The 23,860-nt window shown below is 43.1% G+C and overlaps 1 protein-coding gene and 1 pseudogene across 24 annotated transcripts in view; one reads left to right on the forward strand and one right to left on the reverse strand.

The window, feature by feature from the left end:
* Positions 1–883: 883 nt before the first annotated feature.
* On the reverse strand, positions 884–2,184 carry LOC147364386 (uncharacterized; annotated as a pseudogene).
* The window catches only part of SEMA6D (semaphorin 6D), a 58,399-nt gene continuing 36,087 nt past the window's right edge, over positions 1,549–23,860 (forward strand). For 9 of the 24 annotated variants that reach the window (XM_086320722.1, XM_086320725.1, XM_086320733.1 and 6 more), the window contains exon 1: positions 1,550–1,688. The gene's annotated coding sequence lies outside the window, so the exon portion shown is untranslated. Of the gene's footprint in view, positions 1,689–1,992; positions 2,777–23,860 lie in introns of those variants that run through there. The other 15 variants (XM_086320721.1, XM_086320724.1, XM_086320741.1 and 12 more) reach the window with 5 other exon arrangements.

Raw genomic sequence — 23,860 nt, forward strand, 5'->3', positions numbered from 1 at the left:
TGGCTGGGGAAGGGCCCTGACTGCCAAGTAACTTGCAATGATGTCAGAGCCCAGCACAACCCGAAAACACCAGCCAGCCAGCCAACAAAAGCCTTAACAACAACAGAAAAATCACAAAGCTGTGTTGCCAAAGCTGTTCTTTCCGCCCCCTACCCTTTACTTGGAATGGGAAGAACAGCAGGAAGAGAGCTTATATTTTAAAAGACTCCGGATGCATCCTCTTTCTTCCTTTTGGTAACAAAGTGTTAACTAGTAAGGAAACAGTTCTCCGGATGAGTCCTGCAGCAGTTCCTTGGGGTGTCTTTTTTGAGTTCCTTTTCAAGGCTGTCCTGGAAGTTTCATAAATAACTCAGAACCGGGTATTTTTTTTCTAACTGTAAACAGGTAACTGTGCTTGGGAGAAGCAGGAACCATTGAAGAAAGGAAAATACTTTGCCCCCTTCTCTCTTTCACGGTAATTAACCATGCTCAAATGAAAAGTAAAAGTTTGGCGGGAAAGCTTTCATCTTTTTCTTTACATGAGGGCATCATGGTTCATTCCAGCCATTTAGAACCCTCAGTGAGTCATAATTCAACTGGAAATTTTAATAAAACTAAGCCCGTTCTTGGATATGAAGTTTGAATTAAAATCCTCTCGTTTTTAAATGTGTGACTTTTTTCCTTTCCTTTGTGACAGTCAATTTTAAATGATGTCACTTCAAGGACATTTTCATTTCTCCCACAACATATTACACGAAACACTTGCCTGTAAAACCGGCTCATTAGCCTACAAAATTATACTGTACTGAATGGCTTTCATTCAAAGTAGAAATGGGATTTTTAGTAGGCAATTTCTGTATTTTGTAAAGATAAAACAATGTTTGATTGCTTCTCCCCAGCTGTTTTGCTTAGTGGTTATAAAGAGAAGTTGGGGGGGGGGCGACAACGGTAATATGGGGGCGGGCTTGTAAGGATGTGCGTAAAAAAATAAATCTTAGATCAGAAAGTAAGGCATAACTTTACGGAACAACTGTGCCTGCAGCTCCTCTGGGCTGCAATGATTTGTCCTCTAGATGACTGGAGGAAAGCTCTGAAAAATCTTTCAGAGAGAGAAAAAAGAGGGAAAGAGGGGGGAAAGCGAAAAGGCTGCTTCGCAGGCTGCAGCAGCCGCCGCGAGCCGGATGACTGAGGCGCTGGGAGTTGCTGGAAGGAGCAGCTCTTGAGAGGTGGCGAGAGGGAGGACGCGCAACCGAGCGCCGGGGAGGAGGGACGCGGAGGCCACCGAGGGGTCAGCCTGGCCGCGGCGCCGGGCTGGGGGCCTCCAGGCGGCGCTGGCCGCGGCGCTCGGACAAGCGAGCGCGCCGGGCCGCCCGCGCCTCCTGCTGTCCGCGCCCGGGGGTGGGCCCCGCGCCGCGAGCTGCCGAGTGCGGGGAGGGAACGAGACTCCGGCTCGCCTGATGGATTGACTTGGAGATGGATCGAATTACACCATTTGCCGTGCCTCGATTTGTTTTGCTCCCGCTTGGTCCGGCTGCTGCTGTCGCTGCTGCTGCTGCAAGGACTGGTGGCGGCGAGTTTCAGGATTATACCGAAGAAACCAAAACCTAGAGACACAGGGATATATATATATATTTCAATTTTTTATTTTCATTTCTCCTTGAGCGTAACAAGCTTTTATTATTTTTTTAAACCAAGCCTCCCCCCATGAGGTAAGACAGCCCTATAAAAATTTGCTAATGCCCTAGGCGCCTGGTGGGGATCGGACCCAGATCCTTAGAGCCTGAATCGCTTCTAATGTGTGTGTGTGTACGTGTGCGGATGTGTGTGCGTTGGCACTGGAGAGTTGATTTCTTTTCCAAGCAGCTCTCCGCCTGCCATGCAAGGGACGCGCAAAAGGCTGGAGAGGTTTGGTGGACGCGTCAAAACTGGCATTGCTGGAGGCTTGGGGGGAGGGGCCCTTCAACATTGTGCCCCCCCCCCAAAAAAAAAAAAAAAAACGGAGGAGAAGGAAGGAGCTAGCAAAAGTTTCTTGCCAGGCAGCACCAGCTCCGCGCTCCCCCACACCTTAGGGGGAACCCGAGTTGCTTAGGTGCCGGGCACCACGTCTCCAGCTCTCGCCACCGCCGAGCCGAGGCTAAAGGAGCCGGCTGCGGGCTCCGCCGGCCGCTTCCGCCCGCCCGGCAGCCCCGGAGCAGACTCCGGCATCGCCGGGCCAGGCAAGCAGTGGACGGGCTAGCACTCGTCCGCGCCAGGAAAAGGGGCGCAGCGCAGCCGCCGACACCCGGGCAGCTCTTGGCCAACGCCAGCTACCTGTCGGTGCGCCTCGGGGTCGGACAGCCCACCGGTAGTGCCGAGGGGCGGGGGCTCGGGGGACTCGGCCCCTCCCCAGCCCCCAGGCTTCTGCCCCGAGGGCGGCCACTTCCCACCCTCCCTCTCCCCCTGCTGGCCGAGCACACTGAGGCGGGCTCCGGGGCCCGGTGCTGCCCACCGCCCACCCCCGCCTCCCACCCGGCGCCCGGGTTTCTCTTCCCAGCCACTCTCCCCCGCAACTTTCCGTGCTTTGTTCTCCCGCTGGAAATGATTTACGGAAGCGTCTTGGACAGGGTCTCCGCCAGGCGGCAAGAGCCCAGCGCTGAGATGTGTTACGTTCTCATCTACCCATCAATTATGGATGGAAACAAATAAGGAAGAGTCAATTTTGCATGAGCCCCTTCTCCGGCGGCTAGAGGCATCCGCAGCCGGGAGGGAGCCGCCGCGCGCGTCGGCAGCCGCTGGCAAGGGGGATGGTGAGGAGAAGGTAGGGAAACTTTTATTTCCCGTCTTGACAGCGGTGGTGTTTGTTCCTAGTCTGCAGAAACTGATACTGCAGCTGCCTTGGGTAATTTGGAAGGGCTTAAAGCTTCCTCTATCATGTATAACTCTTGGATTGAAATAAAGGTCATAAGGACTTGAAGGTGTGGATGAGAACTGGGTTTGGAAATTTTTTGCCGTATAGACTCTTGGGACCATTGCTGTCAGGTGATTCTTTAAATCCCGAACTTGAGAAGAGCTAAATGCCAAGGAGCTAGAGAGGAGTGAGGTAGCAGTGTTAGAGAAACAGAGTAATACTCTCCGTTCCGAGGTGACCAGTCACTAACCAACCGAAGTTCCAGCATCCCAACCTCTCACCGCGTTCACCTGGGAGATTCACACAGAAGGATTATTATAGACATACAGACTTTGTAAACAGTCATTGGCCGTTATGTCCATTGCTATGGACGACTGCTTTCCCTTAAAAATAACCGTAGTGTTTCCAGTTACTTGGGAGAAGAAATGACTGGGACAGTTTTCCCAAGAACTTCTGGATCCTAAGAATTTAAATCTGCAGTAAAATGTTGCTTTTTAAGGATTATCCTTCCTTCTACTTGATATTTGGGCCAGTAAAGTGGATTCTTTTATTCAAGGCTGAAGTCCGAGGGAAAGGTTTAACATTTTTCTAATCTGCTTTGGTCTCCCCTCCCTGCCCAGAATTGGACAGATACTTGTTTGGAGAAATTTTTCAAGGTTTCTTTCTTGTAGAATTGAGAAATCTTATCCCAGACAGCTCAAGGTGAGGATTTTACTGTTCTTTTGGTGGTTTAACAATAGGTTTTGATGCTGGCTTATTCATGTGGTTGAAAAATCCCCTCCCTCTCTTTGGTATCTAACTCAAGAAATTAAGTTGTGTGTAGTCATGTTTAATGTAGTAAGTGACAGGCATATTCTGTTAGGATGGTGAGTACTATACAGACATTTACCCTGGCTCAGATAAATAGAAATTGCTAAGTAAGTTCTGAGATGTAAGCCTATGTTACCATGAACTTGAACATCTTTAAGTAAATAAACTGTAGCCCAGCCATAACTTGAGTTTTGTATTTTATAGTTGGTGTCTGCTTTGATTTAGGTCCCTGGATTGCTCCCTTAGAAAGACAGTTAAGTCAAAAAATCCCTGAGATTTCCAAATGTGTTGTTTAGCAGACTGTTTTTTTCCAGTGGTATATTTGGTGAGATTTTAACAGCCAGCACCTAGTTCGGACTGGATTCTAGTTGTTACCTGTCTTTGTTTCTATGAGGGATGCTACATAGGTGAACTTTTTTTTTTTGAGAAACATTTCTGTGATTCAGGACAATGTGCCAGGATTATTGTGGCTTCTCCTTCACCAAACAGCTTGTTAACTTGACTTTGATTTAGATTTGTGGGCATTCTGCCCTTGTCCTCTTTTATTTATTTATTAGTTACTTACTTATTTTGAAGTCCTCTAATAGCACCATCTGGCCTTGTCTCCCCTCATTTGATGGATTTGAAAGATGGTTGTGACGTTAACTGTAGAGTGGGGGTTACTTACTTAGAAACCCAGTGGACGTCAGTTCACTCGCTGCTTGCTAAACAGGAAGGATCTGTCCAGTACCTGTTCTGGGGTAAGTAGGCCCCTGAATCCTGTGTGGTGATTTCTGTTTCTTTAAAGCACACAAGCAAAGTAAGCAGGAATCAGAGCTTGGATTCGCGAAGATACCCATAATTGTTAAGGACTTAATGGAAACTGGAGAAGTTCTTCACTTCTTGCTGCTCCATCATAATAAACCTTGGTAATTAGCTTAGTCATTGTTCTTGCATTTGAGTTTCACTAAGTTACAAAGAGTGAAAAATGCATCTGAAATAGGGTCATTTTTCACCCTTCTGATGCATTTTATGCAGAGTTAAGAGCCTGGCTAAATGCCTAACCATTATTGGTGTAGGAGTAGGAGGTGAACGCTTTCCTTAGCATATTGCAAGATAAAATATTACCTTTTATTTCAATTAATAGACTTTAAGCTTGCCCATTCTAGATTCATTCCTAGAGGAAGCAAGAGGCACTTGGGGTATGCAAGGCAGTCAGCATTTATAGAGTCCCTGTCGTTTGCAAGGAGCTATGCTAGCCAGTGTTCCAACATCACATGAGGCAGACGTGTTTCTCTACGTTAAACTTAGTAAGAATCTAAAGAAACAGAGAATGGCAAAACTGGATCATTTGGCAAGAAATGTAAATCTGCATCTTTTTCTGAAGCATGTTATTTCATCCTAAAGGTTTTAAGGCAAGATTGTCCATACCAGATATTTGCAAGGGGCCAATCTTCCTGCCTTCAACAGTAATAATGCAATGTACTAGTAGTGTAATTCACATGTTGGAACTGTCAATGGAGCTGGAGATCTCGCTGTCAGTAGCTCCTGTGAATGGAGACTTAGCATTAAAATCTACCAAAGCCAGTGTCTTAGGTTGCAGCTTATTTTGTGAACAGCTGCCAACTTCCAGTTGGGGGAAAAAAGTGTGTTTTGATTTATTCCCATGACACGTGGTGAGAATGGAAATCATATAACTATATTAAGCATATCGTAACCTTTTCAGTTACGGTGGCTATTGTCAGGCTGACTTTTTCTCCTCAGACCTGACAGCATGGCAGTGCAGCTGATAAGTGATTCTGCTTCCATTCATCCCAACAGGAAAACAAGGAAATGTTCTTACTTTGAAAAGCAACTGTTTATGTAACCAAGAGCAATCAAATCAGTGCTCCACATAGGTACCACATGAGGTATACCTATTTCTCAAACTTTTCTTTTCTATTAAGCTTTTGTTAACTCACCCAGATTAGCATTTTAACAACCCTGAAGTGAACTTCTGCCATTCTCTCTACTTGGACACAGTATGTAGATCATCCATCATTCTGTCCTTGGCTACAACAGGCTGCTGGCTCCATCACCATTTGGAGCTACACAGAATCCATCCGACTGTGAACAACACAGCTGGCTATAGCAATTTTTTCTTCCACACCACTGGCAGCATTGTCTGGCTGTGGTAACTAAAGTTAACACCCAGAACAGGAAGTTTCCATTGTTTGCCAACCTGTGCTGTGCCCCTCACCCACTTTAGGGGCGGTTGAGGCGGGGGGACCTGCAGAAAGACCCTGCTGGCTTGCCCGTGGCCTGTTCCACTTAAGAGGAGGCTTGCCTCAACCTTACAGGACTCACAGGAAAGCCTCTTCAGACTTGATACAATTAAATCACCAGAATTACAGAATTAGAAAGAGTCATTCAGTCATCACTCATCCTAGACCTTTAAAACTCAGTCTACCGAAAAGGGGAAGAAAAGAATGAAATGCCTTTAGCTGGTGATCCCGAATGACTGAAACAGAAAAAGACCCTGTCTGGTTGTTTGAAGAAGTGAACACATCATTGTTTTATCTTTTATCACAAAGAACATGTAATGGACCTAATTATCTGAGACCCAAGCCTAATGGAACACAGTGCATTCTATAACTTTTTTTTTCTCTTCCTTTTATTCAGTTAAGATACCTGTTACAGTAGCCATTGCTTATTAAAGGGAGAATGGCATGAATTAGGTGGACATGTTTGTAAGGTTATGTTGCCAAGCTTTTAAAAGAAAAAGATTTTATAAGTACTGCTTTTGGAGTTTGATATAGGAAGGGGAAAAGACCCTGATGCTGGGAAAGATTGCAGGCAGGAGGAGAAGGGGACGACAAAGGATGAGATGGTTGGATGACATCATCGACTCAATGGACATGAGTTTGAGTAAACTCAGGGAGTTGGCAATGGACAGGGAGGCCTGGCGTGCTGCAGTTCATGGGGTCGCAAAGAGTCAGACACAACTGAGCGACTGAATTGATAGGAGGGGGAGAGGGTCTCATAATTTGGTGGAAGCTAGTCTTCTCACCTCTTTTTCTAATGTTTACTAATGAAATCAGCTACAAGATACCTGGGATGATGTGACGATGATGGTGGAGAAGAAAGAGGAGAAAGCAGCGACCTTGACAACGATCACTTATCATTAGTCTGCTTACTAATTTCTAGGTACTACGCTAAGATCTTTATCTTAATTATGTCCTGTAACACTCAGACAGCTGGGATGGTTAAGGCGGGTTCTGTTATTATCACTGCTTTATCAAAAAAGCAGAAAAAGAAACTCAAGCACCTGAGAAGTCAGGTCATTGTCCTGAGATCATAGAGCAGAGAAGTAGTGGAGTAAGGATTTGAACTCAGGTCTGCCTGACATCTCAGCCCACCGTGCCATCACTGCACTGAGTTGTTTTCAGGAATCCGGACCCCCAGGCAATTTTCCGACTCCTTGATTCTTCTGACATTCTTTTTCAGTAAAAGAGTTCTATTTTGAGGGAAATCTTTGCATTGATTGAAATGATACGTGCAGAATATGTATGCTCTTAACTTTTGGCCTTTCTCTGAACGAAACTGTATTGACACACTCTTCTTCATTTTAATTCCTGTTAGGCAAATAATTATGATATACCCTTCTTTCCAAGTGTCCTAGGGTAGCATCTTCTCCCACCATTTTTTCCCTGTTAGGTTTTCCTGTCCAAAATTGCATGGCACAGGACAAATGGCAATATTCATCACTCTACCAAAAAGTGCTTCTGCATCAGAGTGCGATTGACATTCATTTCCCTGATCTTGGCAGGTGAAGATCCATTATGTATCTTTGTCCCATTTCCCAGGAGTATTTATGGGCCCCATCAGCAAAGACAGTGAGAGCTGCAGCTGTTCAAGCTTTAGTGGCATGATGATGAAAAGTGTATTACTGAAATTTGACTGCATATTATACTATAATATACACTTTTCTTCCTTATAGCTGAGGGAGAATCCTTTTACCTCTGTGAGTAATCAGATATGTTGTTTGAGAAATCATCACCCATGCGTCAGTACTTTTGGTTGATCTTTTTGATTCAGGATTCCTATAGGAGGGAAAAAAAACAAATACACATTACCACTACCTATAGTGCTGAAATTTAAGGTTTTCAACATTTATTTATGGAAAGGCAATACGGGTTTTAAAAAGTCCAATATGTTGGTACATGTATAAAAAATCCTTGGGAAGATCTGCAATTACTTAGCCTATTATTGGAGTCTGTATTCAAAAATAAAGTCAGGAGTTTCTACTCAGGCGAGGAACTGGCACATATGAACCAGAGCAGATGAAGCTCTTTGAGAAAATAACACTTCCATTCCCAGGAGCCAGCTGTCAGTAGACCAGGGACGCAGACTCCCCCAGCACCTACATTGGTCAGGGCCTCCTTTGTCATTAGAAGGGTCTCTGGAAACACTTTTTGGTCTGCAGAGTTGTCTACATATATCACTAAGTCCCCAAACCTCCCCTGGGTAATTGGTAGATCAAGTAAATGTATTTTTAAAAGCTATTGAAGAAGAAGGAGGAGAGATAGAAAAAGGAGGGATAAAGAATGTTGCAGTTGCTTCTGTTTTTGTCATTGCTGGGGTAACCATTTGTTCATACAGCTAATTTTTACCAAGTGTCTACTCCGTACAAGGAGGTGCCAGGGTGGGGAAACAGTTCAAAGAGGAACTGACATGGATCCAGAGCTCAAGGCTCTTACTGAGTGGTGTATTGAAGACGAGGTAAACACACAGCCAAAATAAAATGGCCAGTGTCTTAAGTGCCAGAACACACACGGATCTATGGAAATTGAGAGCAGTGAGAAGTTATTTCTGGCTAGGGTGGTCAGGGAAGGCTTTGTGGAGCGCTGATATTTGAGCTGGTCCTTGAACTAGGTAGGATTTGGACAGGTGGACACTGAGGCGCAGTAGGCGAGGTGCTGAGAGGGAGGGCATTCCAGGCATAGAGAACAGCTTAGGCAAAGGCCCAGGGGTGGGGGTGGGGGGTCTAGCTCACTTGTCCTCTTCTGAGTCCTGACCTAGACTTGCGTTTCAGGTGTGAAGAAGCAGTTTGCCATGCAAATCCACAAATATTTACTGAGTGTCTCTGGTCTACTGTACTGAGCCGATCAGCAGATGGCCTTGCAGCTTAAGCCATCAGAATGGATGGGATCAATCTTGGGATGATTCAGGAGTTTGCTTCGTGATCAGAGCTAAAACCCCCACATCAATTGCCAACTGGTTCAGTGTTACACAGGGCATGGCAAAGGATCACGTGGTTTGCCTCATATTACCCTGCAAGCCGGTTGCCCCCACAGAGGGGTTTATAAGACTCAGACTAGAAGGTTGCTGCATCATGGGCTTCAGCTTTTTGCTTTAACTTGAAAAGACTAGGTGTAGACTCTTAACAAAGAACAGGTTGCACATGTAGATAGGGGTTTGGGGAGGATGTGGAGACAGGAAGTGGAAGAGAGAGAGCAGCAACTTGTTGAAATTGTGAGAAAAGCATGAGTTGGACTCCAGGTGCTCCTTCGACTGCAGGCCCCAGGAGCTTAGACTGTTTTATTCAGCCCTGTAACTTAGCAGAGTGTGTGACACATAGTATACATGTTGCAAATATTGTAGTAAACATGTTAATTGCGTCTTAACTTCTTATTCAATCGTAGTTATAATCTATCATGCCTGCTGAACTGTGCAAGCAATGGGGTTGGAACTCTGGCAACCTTCTCCTGATAGAACAAGTGAAACAGCAGCAGCAAACAATGTGCAGTTACTGATGTAATACTTCCCCTTGGAAGACCCATCCTTGAGGGACCCTGGGGTCTAGCATCCCTTCCTGAGTCTGAGCTTTGAGGATAACTCACCCCCCATTAGTGGCTCCCCCCATCCTGCCTTCCCAACTCTCTTACCTTCTCCCTGCTTCCCCCCATGCCCATCCCTCCTCTATGTGGGGCTGTTTGGGTATGAGGATTCCCACGCCGTTATTAACCCCTTGAGTTACCATAAATTGTAATCAATCCACAGTTACATTAAACAGTGGAGGTGATAAGCTTTCTGGGCTTCCCTGGTGGCTCAGTGGTAAAGAATTCACCTAACGATGCCGGAGACATGGGTTCTGTCGTCCCCTGGGTCGGGAAGATCACTTGGAGAAGGGAATGGCCACCCATTCCAGTGTTTTGTCTGGGAAATTGCATGGATAGAGGATGGCAGGCTATAGTCCACAGGGCTGCAAAGAGTTGGACACGGCTGAGCGTCTAAACAACATAAGCTTTCTGAGAGGAAATACCAGAAGTTCTCAGAAGTATAAGCACAAGAACACATACTAAAGGAAAAGTAAAATGAAAACAATTACATTAAGGGATGATTAAGCCAATTTCTTGGCCAAGAAATGCTCCAGTGGTTCAATTTTCCTTGGTATATTTAAGTCTTTTATAAGTTAACGATTACATGACAGTCTGAGAGCAGATTCTTAGTCTGAAGAATCACTGCCAATGAAAGATCAATCAGAAATGATAAGAGGTCAGTGGGGGAAAAGGGTTAAGCATATACGAATTCAGTATTAGGGACTTTTCAGGAATATTCCAATGACCTAAAGCAGAGAACCTGTTGGATTTAATAATTAGTCTGGCTCCTACCCAATTACTTTCTGAAGTGAAGGGCGTGCCGCCTCCCCTTGCATAGAACACAGTTGCCTTCCAGACAAAACCTAAAATAAACCGTCCTGGCTCAACTTGCCTAATAATAACAGCTAGCCCTCACCGTATGCTTACCGGGTGCTATGGCACTGTGCCTGGTACTTTACGTATATTATCTGATTTAATCCTCATGCTACTCCTGAGAGTGGAGGATGGATGAGTAGCTAACTCAGCGTTTATTAAGTGCTTACTGTGCGCTTGATACTCTTTTAAGTGAATATATTAAATCTTCTGGTCAGAATTCTTTGAGGTGGGTGCTACTGTTATTATTCCTGTTGCACAGGAGAAAACAGGGATGGGAGATTAAGTAATTTTACCAGGGTCAGACAACTAATGAGTACTAGAACCAGGGGACTTGGGCCCGTGAGAAGCAACTTAGTACGGTGGTTAAGGACATGAACTCTGGCACCAGCTTACTGGGGTGTGAGTCCTGGCTATGTGATCAATAAACTGTGCGATTTTGTGCAAATTACTTAACCTCTCTGAGCCTTAGTTTCATGACATGAAAGGTGGACGATGGTGAGTGGTAGCCACCTGGGAGGGTGTTTGTGAGACGTAAATGAATTAATATTTGAACGGCACTACTTGGCCTGTAGTGCGTACTATATTTATCTCAGTGTCTGTTAAGTAAAAGTAAATGCAGTCTGGCTCCAAGGCCCATGCTTTCAGCCCTTATACTATGCAGTCTTTTCACATGTGGTTCTGTCATATCTCTTTGACTGATATATAGACCTTGAAGCCAGTTTTACAACGAGCTCTCCTCCACCCCCACACAGTACGCTTGCCACACATTCAGCCAGACTGGAGAGGGGAATGTGGCAGGGGAGCTCCAAGGCCCTTGAGATGTACCCAGACCTTGATGCCTAGTTGCCTAGCCCTGACCCAGATAGCAGCCATTTCAGATCCATGATGTCAGAAATCTGGCTCCACGGATGGTTGGGCTGAAGGACAAAATGTAGGTGATTGGCATGTGTTCTATGCTGTTTGCCCTCTAGGCCAATTAAAGCCTGAATAACATCATGGAAAATCAGGCCCATTGCTGTCATCACCCACATCTTTGATCTCTACCAGTGGTCCTCAAACTTTAAAATTGATCAGAATCACCTAGGGCTACATGCAGATTCCCAGGGCCCCAGCACCAGTGGGTCTGTGTTGTTGGGTCTGGCATGAGGTCCCAGTGTTAGCATTTTCAGCAAACTCCTCAAGTGACTCACATTCTATGGTACGTTGACCACAAATTGGGAAATGATGCTCTGATGTAGCCAGAGTTTCTCAAACCTCAGAGCACCTGCAGTTTGCCCAGCATCTTGTAACATTCAGATTCCCATCCAAGCAAGGTGCTAGACATCAAGACTAGTGTTGGCAGGGCACTGGGTAGTAGGTCGCAAACCTCTTGCCCACAACACAGGGAGAATACATATGAGCCAAAGGCAACCCGGCCAGCTCATGAAAGAGTGAAAAGAGTAAAAAAATCTGCTCAAAGCTGAAGAAACTTTTTTTTTCTTAGTTTGCAAAGGATCCTCCCGGTGAGCAGAAATTAAGAGAGAAAAAGGGCACTCACTCACTTCTGCTGACTGGTGTATATCATTTCATAAATGGAGTCCTGGTCCAGTATTCGTAGCAACAGTCTTTGATTTAATGATAAACTGAGATAAGGGTAATCAAACTTCATGCTTCAGGGCATCAGGTGATTGCCTGCTGCGGTCAGGATGAAATCTTTTCCCTTGTGCTTTGCACAATTGACTAGATGCATTTGAGACAGGCCGCAGGCTGCGCTTGCAAGAGCTGGGGCAGGAGGTGTGGGCAAAAAACGCCGCTGGATGAGACCACGTGGGAAATGGCCTTGTGTGGGATGAACAACCCCATCATCATTCGGCCTTATCATTTTTGTTTCATTTTAAGATTCTCCATACCCTCTGTGTATATTTCTATAAACCACATGATGAAATCGGCAGCTTGCTGTGTCTGGAATGACTCAGACTCCCAACTTTAGCCAATAGTGGGCTCTCTGAGTGACCTAGGGAAAGCACTGTCCCCCTCGGAAAATCGGCAGCTTGCTGTGTCTGGAATGACTCAGACTCCCAACTTTGGCCAATAGTGGGCTCTCTGAGTGACCTAAGGAAAGCACTGTCCCCCTCGGAGGCTCTGGCTCCTCATCTGTGGACTCGCAGTTAAAATGAGCATCACACAAGACAGTGTTGATAAAAGGGCTTCATAAAAACCAAAGTGCCACTCAAATGCAAGGGATCATTATGATACAATGAATTATACTTTATGGAATCACCATTTATCACAATCATAATATAGCCATCTCATCTCTATGTAATGATATCATACATAATGACAGTGAACATTTATTGAGTTCTTCGTTTCCGCCAAGCACTAAAGAGTTTTATTTACATTCTCTTATTTAATCCTCACGTCAGCCCTTTGGGGCACATATTTTTTTTACTCCCATTTTTTAGATAAGGGCACGGATGCTCCAGGAGCATCAGTTAGTTTCCTGTTGCTGTTGTAACAAATTACTACAAACTTAGATGTCTAAACAACAGGGATTTGACCTGACAATTATGGAGGTTTGAAATCCCAAATGGGCTTCACTGAGCCAAAGTTGAGGTGTCAGCAAGGCTGTGTTCTTTCCAGAGGCTCAAGGGAAAAATCCATTTCCTTCCCTTTTCCAGCTTTTTAGTAGGCTACCTGGTTTTCTTTGCTGTGGCCCCTTTCTCCAAACTCAAAGTTAGCCATCCTATAACTCTGACTTCTGCTTCCATAGTCGTGACTCCTTGGATTCTTCTGCCTTCCTCTTCCACCTTTTAAGGACCCTTGTGATTACATTGGGTCCACCCATGTAATCCAGGATAAATCCACCTGTTTTAAGATCCCTTACTTAATCACATATGCAAAGTTCCTCTTTCCATATATTACAGTATATTCACAGATTCTCAGGATTGGGCATGGACATCTTTGGAGATGAATGGGAACGTTATTCTGTCCACTACAATTATGTACCTGCTAGGAGCACACAGTGGCAGAGTCAGAATTCATGCCCAAACCTGTCTGACTCCAAACCCCGTGATGTCAAACCACTCACAATAAAATCTTGATTCATTCAGTGAAAGAAATAAAATCATAGAATGTAAGTAGTGAGGAGGGCCATGTTACTTTTATAATATCAGTTGGGGTCTTTTAAATCATTATAATAGTAACAATAAAAATATTAACCTTACTGGTCTTCATGTCCTACTTTGTCCTAGGCATTCTATATGCAGTCATTCACTTTTTTCTTAGGAGGGTGAATATTATTTACCTGAATAACTGAATTGAAGGGTTCCTAAATCCAGCTGTCTTTCATGGGGTGACTAAACAAAGAAGGAATGGGGGACCATTTTGGAGGACTGTGCTGCTGCTGCTAAGTCACTTCAGTCGTGTCCAACTCTGTGTGACCCCATAGACGGCAGCCCACCAGGCTCCCCCGTCCCTGGGATTCTCCAGGCAAGAACACTGGAGTGGGTTGCCATTTCCTTCTCCAATGCGTGAAAGTGAAAAGTGAAAGTGAAGTCGCTCAGTTGTGTCCGACTCTTTGAGACCCCATGGACGGCAGCCTACCAGGCTCCTCCACCCATGGGATTTTCCAGGCAGGAGTACTGGAGTGGGGTGCCATTGCCTTCTCCATTGGAGGACTATACAAAGTGTTTTAATGAAGTTACTGGTTCAGCAAAGGATGGCTGATCAAAGGTGATGGAGATAACCAGGCTCTCCTTTGCCGGCTCTGACAGTGTCTCTTGGCCAGTCGGATATGGTTCCTCAGGTGACAGTCACCCCGCCCACTCACAGCCAAGACCATCTCCAATTTATGAGGCTTTCATGTCCTCAGAGGTCAATCAGGAAATCAGATGCTGTGTTTGATAGGAAGTGTGGGAAGTTATCAGAGATCTCTCCCTCACTCTTTCCTTGTCCTCTCTTCTTCTCTGCCACACACTTAATAGCTAATTTGTGAGGCTTAATGTAATTTTAAAGTTCAAAACATGGTCCCGTCACTGAAAAGGCCATCAGAGCAGTTTAAAAAGGAGAGGACAGAGCTGGGAATCTGGAAACCTGGCCTGGCATCACTATTAGCCAACCAGCTATCTCTGGACAAAGCCCTGGCCTTCTGTGCCCCTAGTGCTCTCATTAGAACAAAGTGAGGGTGGGATGGGCATCAAAGAGAATCTAAATGATTTCCAAGTTTCTTTCTAGTAGTAGCATTCCTTAATGTTATATTTATCTTTGTATTTTAATTGCCACATAGTATCACATCTACTGGTGATTTCAAAAAATATGAACCCACCTCATGAATGTGCATATAACCAACTGTACAAAGACACACACACACACAAATAGCCCCACTTCTCAAATTTATTATTGCCATTTACATTTTATAACACTTTGCCCTTTTCTTTCAAGATCACTTAAAACTTCATTGCTGCTAATATAGTTTTTATACTCAATTTTCAGAAATATATAGATAATATTTTCAGTTAGCAGTAATTGCACCTCATTCAGCTCTCAGGGGTTGATACGCTACCATGGCACAATTTCCCTGTAATTTTCAGTTACATCCCTGAAGAGCCATTCCCCATGGAACACATAGGACAGGCAGGGAAAATGAGTTTCAAAGTAGAGAGGCCAAGCCTGATTGGTAGAAGGCTCTTGCATCTGGTGTTGTAGAAATGTGTGGGGCTACATCTAAGGTCAGGGAGAAAAAGGATGCCTTGACTGATTTGCAGAGTCTTCTATGCGAAATATAGAAAGTGCATGGTAGTCTCAATACAGCAAATTTGCCATCTTTGATTTAAATTTTTTTGAGACATTTAGTCCCTTGTACTGCAAGGAGATCCAACCAGTCCATTCTGAAGGAGATCAACCCTGCGATTTCTTTGGAAGGAATGATGCTACAGCTGAAACTCCAGAACTTCGGCCACCTCATGCAAAGAGTTGACTCATTGGAAAAGACTCTGATGCTGGGAGGGATTGGGGGCAGGAGGAGAAGGGGATGACAGAGGATGAAATGGCTGGATGGCATCACTGACTTGATGGACATGAGTCTGAGTGAACTTCGGGAGTCGGTGATGGACAGGGAGGCCTGGCGTGCTGCGCTTCATGGGGTCGCAAAGAGTCGGACACGACTGAGCGACTGAACTGACCTGAACTGAGACATTTATCTCCCTTAAAACACTCATACGTGCATGCTAAGTCGCTTCAGTTGTGTCTGACTCTTTGCGACCCCATGGACTAGAAATCCATCAGGCTTCTCTGTCCATGGGATTCTCCAGGCAAGAACGCTGGAGTGGGTTACCATGCCCTCCTGCAGGTGATCTCTACCCAGGGATCGAACCCAAGTCTCTTACATCTCCTGCACTGGCAGCCACGTTCTTTATCACTAGCACCACCTGGAAGCCATCCTCATTAATGATCTCTGTATAGGTTGACGAGTATTTAGTGCAGATGCCATCTGGCGCGATGTCTCAGAACAGAGCTTGAATTATCTGACCTGTGAGAAGGCAAATAAGTAACTCAGTGGATAAGTAAACTTGGTAATGATTACTTTTGCCAGTTCTTTCCATTTTCTTTGTTGTTGCTGTACAGTGACTAAGTTGTGACCGACTCTTTGCAACCCCATGGGCTGCAGCACGCCAGGCTTCCCTGTCCTTCACCATCTCCCGGAGTTTGCTCAAATTCATGTCCATTGAGTTGGTGATGCCATCTACCATCTCATCCTCTGTCGTCCCCTTCTCCTCCTGCCCTAAATCTTTCCCAGCATCAGGGTATTTTCCAAAGAGTCGGCAGTCTTGGGCAGAGAATGGGACCACTACGATCAGCTTACATGGAGGAGACCGGTTTATTATTGAAAACATGTACAAAATCAGCATTTTGTTACAAACTATTTTCAACTGAACAACAACAGAATTTGTATTTATACGTTGTTATATATGCATGTTGTATACACCCCGTGTAACATTACATAAACATGTTCATGAGGGCTTACAAGCTAGAAAACTTTGGCATTTGGCCAGAAATATTTTTCTGCCATTATGAAAAAATTTTGCATCCCTGGAACAGCACTTTCATTTAATTAGGCAGTTTAAAAATGTAAAAACTATGACATTGGTGGGCAATGCTACAAAAAAGTGGACAGGATATATCAAATGAATTTGCTCTCATATTTTTTTTCCTTTTTTTTCTTCCCTATGGCTTGTTTTAAGTGAGACGTAAGATACCCCTGCCAGGTTTACACTTTGAAACATCATAATAAATACAAGCCATAATTATGAAGCCACTTCTATCTGGAGAGGTAGAGACAGAAACATTAACTCTCTTCTCTTCAGTTCTGAGACAAATGTGAGTCTGTCATCATGAATGTTACCCACATTTTTGCCTTTCTGTCCCTTAATGAAATATATTGCAGATTACCTGAGTGGAAATCTCAGCCTGGCGAAGTCTTCCTTCACTCTGAGTATAGAGTTCAGCCTCTTTTCCTGTTACAGTAATGCAGTGAATCAGATCCTAAAGCCCCATAAAAGATAGGTGAGGAGGCTTCTCCTTTACCTGTCTTTATCCAAATTTGCAATAAGCTATAAAATTAACCACCTAGATTTTCAATATCAGAAATTGCTACTTTCAGGATTTTATGACTGCATTTTTGCTCACCAAAGTGAAACTTCACTCAGGCCTTATCAGATAAAAGTCTCATTCCTTAAAGGCAGGCCGTAGCCCTTGCTCTGCTGTTTTGTGTATAGCCAACCTTCCAAAGAACTATTAGTCTTCAGGAGTCCAAATGGTCCTAAAGGCAAATTCTGTCTGATGTGCCACTCGACCTCTTGGAACCTTGTTTTCCTCACTGGAAAATCAGGATAATATATCTCCTTCATTCACGGTTTGATGTTTTGAGGTCTTTCTTCAGGAGAAATATATGCAAAGCACTGAGCATTGTATCTGACATAATAAAACTCAACAAATTGTTGTGTTGTTATTATTACTACTGTTTTCAAATCAGGGATGCTTGGCAATATATGAAATACTCACATCTGAAGTATTTTGTAGTTCTGCACATGGATAGGCTCTGTAAAATATATCTGGATAGCTACTTCTAAACACAAAGAGAAAAAGAACATAAGAGCAGTTCTGCTAAGAAACTGGCATTTCTTGAGCACATAAAAGTATTGTAACACTACCACATGTAAAGCTCGCTGCTCACATTTTGGACATGGTACTGGCAACTTACTTATGCTGGAGCTAGGAAATTTTGTGTGTTGTGAAGTATTTTCAGATTATGAATTGTGTCACTTAAATAATGGACCAAGTTCTCAGGGTGACTTACTGTATTAACTCAACCTGTCCCTGGGTCTGAGGTGTAATTTTCTAGCTGCATTCTTTCATCATTCACCTACACATTCATTCACTTATCCACGTGATAGATCATTTTTGAGCTTATTCAGTGTTCAAAGAGATGTTCTTCCCCTTGGCCTTCAAAGAGTCACAGTTTAGTAAGTGCTGACATAACTGCAGCCAGGATCAGTTTCATGGATGTGTTACTTGTGCAGTCACACTTGGCCCCATGCCTAGAATGTGCTGCTCTAGCCATCTTGAAATTCTTAATAATTTTTGAATAAGGAGCCCCCGTTTTCATTTTGCACTGGTCCCTGCTTATCATGTAGCCTTGCCTGATTGCTCCTTTTTACCAATGTCATTTATTCTGTAGCATCTGAGTAGATAGACATGAGTTGGAAAGAGGCATGTTTTCTGGCTCTGCACACTCAGGCAAGGCACATAATTTCCCTGGGTTCTCTCAGTTGTAAGTTGAGGCAGAATAGACGTGGTGTTCAGGGCCACTGCTAGTAATCTGCACACTACAAGAGAGTATAAGACTTGAGTGTCAAATGATGTCAGGCCTGAGTTTGGGTTATAACTGGGGGGACTAGACTGTCAAAATTATGGTATGGGGATTATATGAGATCAAAAAAAAAGTAGAAGTCAGGACTCTTCTTGAGAAGTTGAGCTGTATAGCTAAAACTTTTGACCTCTAGACTAGGCCTACATGCTGTATGGTGATTTTATAACATAGAATCAAATTGATTCAGCACTGGAATTATTCTGCTCATTTCATTTGGATCTGTTCTTTCCTCTCTATAGATTTTATGCTGATATCCCAGAGGAGATGTAACTCACTCCAGGACTTTTGCCACGCTTAGAAAAAAAATCTATATCTGAGACTTTAAAACTCTAATATACAAATATTGGCATCCTTGAGAGTTCTCTAATATACTGCCCCAGTTTTGTATATTACAAGGTGATAAACTATTTAGCCAGCCCACTGGCATGGGCCACTGACCAGTCAAAACAGACCCCACAGTGTGGTGCCAAGTGAATGCTGCTTCTGGGTCTATTCTGTGTAGTCTTTTCTTTAACATTTTTATTGGAGCATAGTTGCTTTACAATGTTGTATTAGTTTCTACTGTACAGGAAAGTGAACCAGCTATATGCATACTATGTCCCCTCTTTTTTTATTTCCTTCCCATTTAGGTCACGCAGAGCACTGAGTAGAGTTCCCTGAGCTATGCAGCAGGTCCTCATTAGTCATCTATTTTATACGTAGTATCAATAGTGTATGTATGTCCATCCCAGCCTCCCAATTCATCCCACCCTCCCCTTTCCCCCTTGGTATCCACACATTTGTTCTCTAAGCCTGTGTCTCTATTTCTGCTTTGTACCTAAGATCGTCTCTACCAGTTTTTCTCAGATTCCACATATATGCATTAATGTACGATGTTTGTTTTTCTCTTTCTGACTCACTTCACTCTGATGACAGTCTCTAAGTCCATCCATGTGTGTGTGCTAAGTCACTTTGGTGGTGTCTGACTCTTTGTGACCACATGAACTATAGCTCACCAGGCTCCTCTCTTGATGGGATTCTCCAGGCAAGAATACTGAAGTGGGTTGCTGTGGCTCCTCCAGGGGGTCTTCCCAACCCAGGGATCACACGCGTGTCTCTAATGCGCCTCCTGCGTTGGCAGGCAGGTTCTTTACCGCTAGTGCCACCTGGGAAGCCCAGGGCCATCCGTGTCTCTACAAATGACCCAATTTCTGAGTAGTCTTAAACTTAGTTTTAACTTTCAAAAAAGGTGCCCCTCTACTCATGGTGGCCCAAATATCTAGTTCTGTGGCGACCCAGTCTCTCTAAGGTTCAAGAAAGAGGCACCACCAATGAATCTGCATTTACTCTGTGTGAGAACCATAATTTTTCTGGTTCAGTCATTACGACACTTCAGAACACTTGCAAATTCTGTATTAAAACTTATAGCTGTTGAATGGGAAGCATGGATTTCAGGTATACTCAGGTTTTTTATCAAGTTGAGGTACCAACTTGATAAGTAAATACATATTAAATAAAGACTATCAAAGAAAAACAACTTTAATTGAGATGTAGCAATTATCATTTTTAGATAGATCTTCATTTCTGCCTGGAGCCACCTTCCACTTGAGCAGATTTTAGATCACAAGAGAATTTGGTGCTCCAAGTATCTCTCATCACCCACCTAAACATTTACATCATTTAAGTGGACCTTTTCCACTTTACAAACATGTTGTTGGCCTGTTTAAATACAGAGATGGGAGGCTGTTCTGTAATGTGAAAGCCCACAAATATCTCCAGTGTAAGCCACAGTACCACGAGCCAATTAAAATCAAAGTCTTGATGCTACAGACTTCATCGCTTAAATATTAAGCAATTTTTACTTTGACACTGAACAAGAGGTGTTAATGTAGATTCTTTTAAACAACTCGATTTAAGGTGTGTATATGAGAGAAAGAATAGTAATCTTTTCGACTTTTGAGAGCTGGAAGTATCATCTCTTTTGGCCTCCTAAAAGTTACTCAGTTTAGGAGTTGTTTATTCATTTATTTTAATTTAATTTAACCTCATTTAATTTTAGTTTATCTTGGTAGAGAACATCTTGACTTCTGCCTGTTTTATTGTGTATGTGCAATAAGATGCTTAACTTAGGAGCCTTGGAACCAAGTGGGAGTTTATACTTTAGCTCCCAAGACTTTTCTTGAGCCCCTAATGACTGGCTGACTGATGTGTTTACATTTATATTAGTGTTGAGTGGGCTGATTCAAAAAGGGCTACAGACAGAGCTGATGTCTGACTTGTTGTTGCTCTAATACCTAGAAGCAGAATTATGGGATTATCTTTCTGTACTATGGAATTTATTTTATGACTAAGAAAAATGGCTCAATGCGACCAAATTCTGAAATGGATTCAGTGTTCCTGCAGCCATTTATCTTTTAAAGTAAATTATAAACTGCTCTGCTTGGACATTAGCTTAGGAAAATGTATATTTAATGTTTGGCTACACACACAAATAAAAGTATGTTTAATGCTTAGAATGGCCCTTATGTGGCTCATGGTGAAGTAGGCTGATGACCCCAGCAAGAAGGCTGGCAGAGAAGTCATCCTTACTTCTTGCCACTCCGCTCACCGGGCTCTAAGAGGATGTTTGAAATTTGAGTGAGCCAGGTCTTTCTTCTGCATTTTCCTGTGCATGTTTTTAGGATAGAGAAAGGAGACCTTAAAGCCAATGTTTAAACAACCAGGGTGAAAATGGGTTTGGCTTTAAATATCCAAGGACACAATTGCAACCAGTTATTCTTTTGCTTTTACTGGCATGCATTTGATCACTGAGAAGTCTAAACCAGGTTTTCTTTCTCCTATGTGACTAGAATTCTTAATTTTTAATGCAAAAGACAAACACCATCTTACTAGCACCAGGAGAACAGCAGTGATTTTGAATTGGGATGTATCTTTGTGAAAATCAGATTAAAGTTCACTTTAAAAGTAGAAACTGTTGTTGCTGGTTTTATTTTAGCACTTTATATTTTGGAAACCTAGGAAAGAAAAAACTGAAGGTTAAAAGTGGGGGAGGGGGGCGCAGTGGCGCAGGGTGGGAAGCAAATCCAAAATTATGATATGCTAACTTAACTGAAATCTCTGAATTACCTCCGTTTTCTTTTATTAGATGCCCAGAGTGTAAAAATGATATATAAAATTATAGAGGACTTATTTTCTAAGACATTATCATCTAAAATAATGTTTTAAGAGACAGATTCCATAGGATCCAAGTATTTGTTCTTGGCTTTGGTCAACAGGTCAATAATTGCCTTCATCAGGAAAATGTTTAGCTTATTTGGGTTGGAGAGTGATTTTATATTTTTAATGGATCATCGCTCAATCTCTCCTTTTATAGTGTTAAAAGTATTATTCTTAAAAGGGAAAAATCCTAAAATAGCTCATTTTGCCTTTATTCCCTTTTAACATTTGTCAATATGTATCTCTGTTTTTATAGAGTTGTAATTAATGAACATATAATTTTACACTCTGATTTCCCCATTTGGTATCACATCATAAACTAAGGATTACTGGTCTTCATTATTATCATCTTAGTGGTCGCATGATATTCCATGAGCCTGGTATAATGTACTTTTATTTTTACTACTTCTCCATGTTAAATAAGCATCTTCCTTGTTCTTCTTTAGATCTTTTGCTTAGGATAAAGTATAAGAAGTAAAAATCACTGAATCAGGGTTCGTATTGTTAGCATCATGGATGGGAGCATGTGTGTACACGCTGACAAACTGTTTTCTAAATGTTGTAATTTTTTTTACCCTGCCATGTGTAATATATCAATTAATTCCAATTAACATTATTATCCTTCAGAAAAAAGACATGTATTTGCCTTTTGTAAAAGGTACCTTGTTGATTTAATTTGCATTCCTGATTATTAACAAGAAGCCTGATGTTTTTTTAGAAACTGAGACAAGACCTTTTAGGAACAAGTTTAGTCCTGCTGACACCTAGACAGTCTGAAGGCTGGGAATTGTGTTAGCATCTACATTCTGACCAGCAGCTTCCTGTGTCTCTACCATATACTCAGCTCTGACAGCTAATTTCAGTCTTCAGCTGGACCAAGAGGAGAAAGCAAAACAAAGCAGTATTTCAGGCCCCAGCGAGTACCTTAAAGGATCTAGGAAAGAATTCTCCCCAAAACATGCAGTATATCAATTATCTAGCTTCATTAGAGACCATTGCAAAACTGAGTGTTTAAAATAATTGCAATCATTCATCTGACTCAAAAATCTGCAATTTGAGCATAACTCAGCACTGCTCCACTTTAAATCAAGTAGGGTGACTCAATTATGAGCTGGAGGATCCATTTCACAATTGGCCCACTCATGTGGGAAGCCCACGTGGTTGCCTATAAGCTGGGAGATCAACTAGGGCTGAGCCTTAGTCTCAGAGACTAACCCACAGTCTAGTCTCTCTCTACATGGGCCTCTTCATGAAGGCCTGATTTTAAACAGAATGGGCTCTCTCATACTATGGGTGTGTGTGTGTGTGTGTGTGTGTGTGTGTGTGTGTTCAGCCGTGTCCAACTCTGCGGCCCCATGGACTGTAGTCCACCAGACTCTGTCATGGAATTTTCCAGGCAAGAATACTGAAGTGGGATACCATTTCCTACTCCAGGGGATGGTCCCAACCCAGGGATGGAACCTGAGTCTTTTGTGTCTCCTGCTTTGGAGGGCAGATTTTTTTTTACCACTAGTGCCACCTGGGAAGCCCCATACTATGGTGGCTGGGTTGAAAAAGTATCTGAAGAAACAGAAATTGGAAGCTGCCCACTCATTACCTTCTGGACCCACAGGTGACAGAACATCAGTTGCACCATATTCTTCTCTATTCAGGCAAGTCATATCCTAGACTCAAAGGAGGGATCTGTATACCCACTTCTAAATGGGAACGGTAGATGATATCTGGGGACCATGTTTTTGAGAGGCTAAGAATCTAAATATTTGAAACGTCATAGTCTGGGAGGTATTATAGCATTGATCTCTACCCTTGCTTTCTAGAATACTCCAGGAATGAGTTCTCCAATTGTTTAACTCACCTTTCCCACAGCAGGGAATTCAGTCATTGAGTTGTGTCTCTTCACTGACTTTTCCACAAGCAGCATTCCTTCCATTCCCCAGCCTTCCCTAGGAAGCCAGGTCTCGGGGCTTTTAATCATCTGTGTCATGGCTCTTTTCTTCTAAGACAGATATTAGAAGTGGGCCTGAATATGTGATGCATCTCAAAAAAAAAAAAATAACAACTTTAAGTATATTTGGTGCATTTACACCAGTAAAATGTTTAGCATCTGATGTGCTGGCAGATTCCAAGAGAGAATTTAGAACATAGAAGACACTGAAATCACCAGAGGTGGTCTTCAGGAAAGATTAGATTATCACAGGGCAGGGAACACAGAAACAGAGTTATGTCAATAACGATACTAACAGCAATAACCGTAATAGCTAAGACCACTTATTTGCCTGCACACTTTTCAAGGTTTTCTGAATATTAAGCCTGTAACCTTTAAACAGTCCTTTAAGATAGTCTTCTTGTTCTCTATTTTTTACAGGT

Source organism: Bos grunniens, chromosome 10 (genome assembly GCF_055505025.1).
Source record: "Bos grunniens cultivar Pamir isolate PY7600 chromosome 10, Bosgru_T2T1.0, whole genome shotgun sequence".
NCBI lineage: Eukaryota > Metazoa > Chordata > Mammalia > Artiodactyla > Bovidae > Bos > Bos grunniens.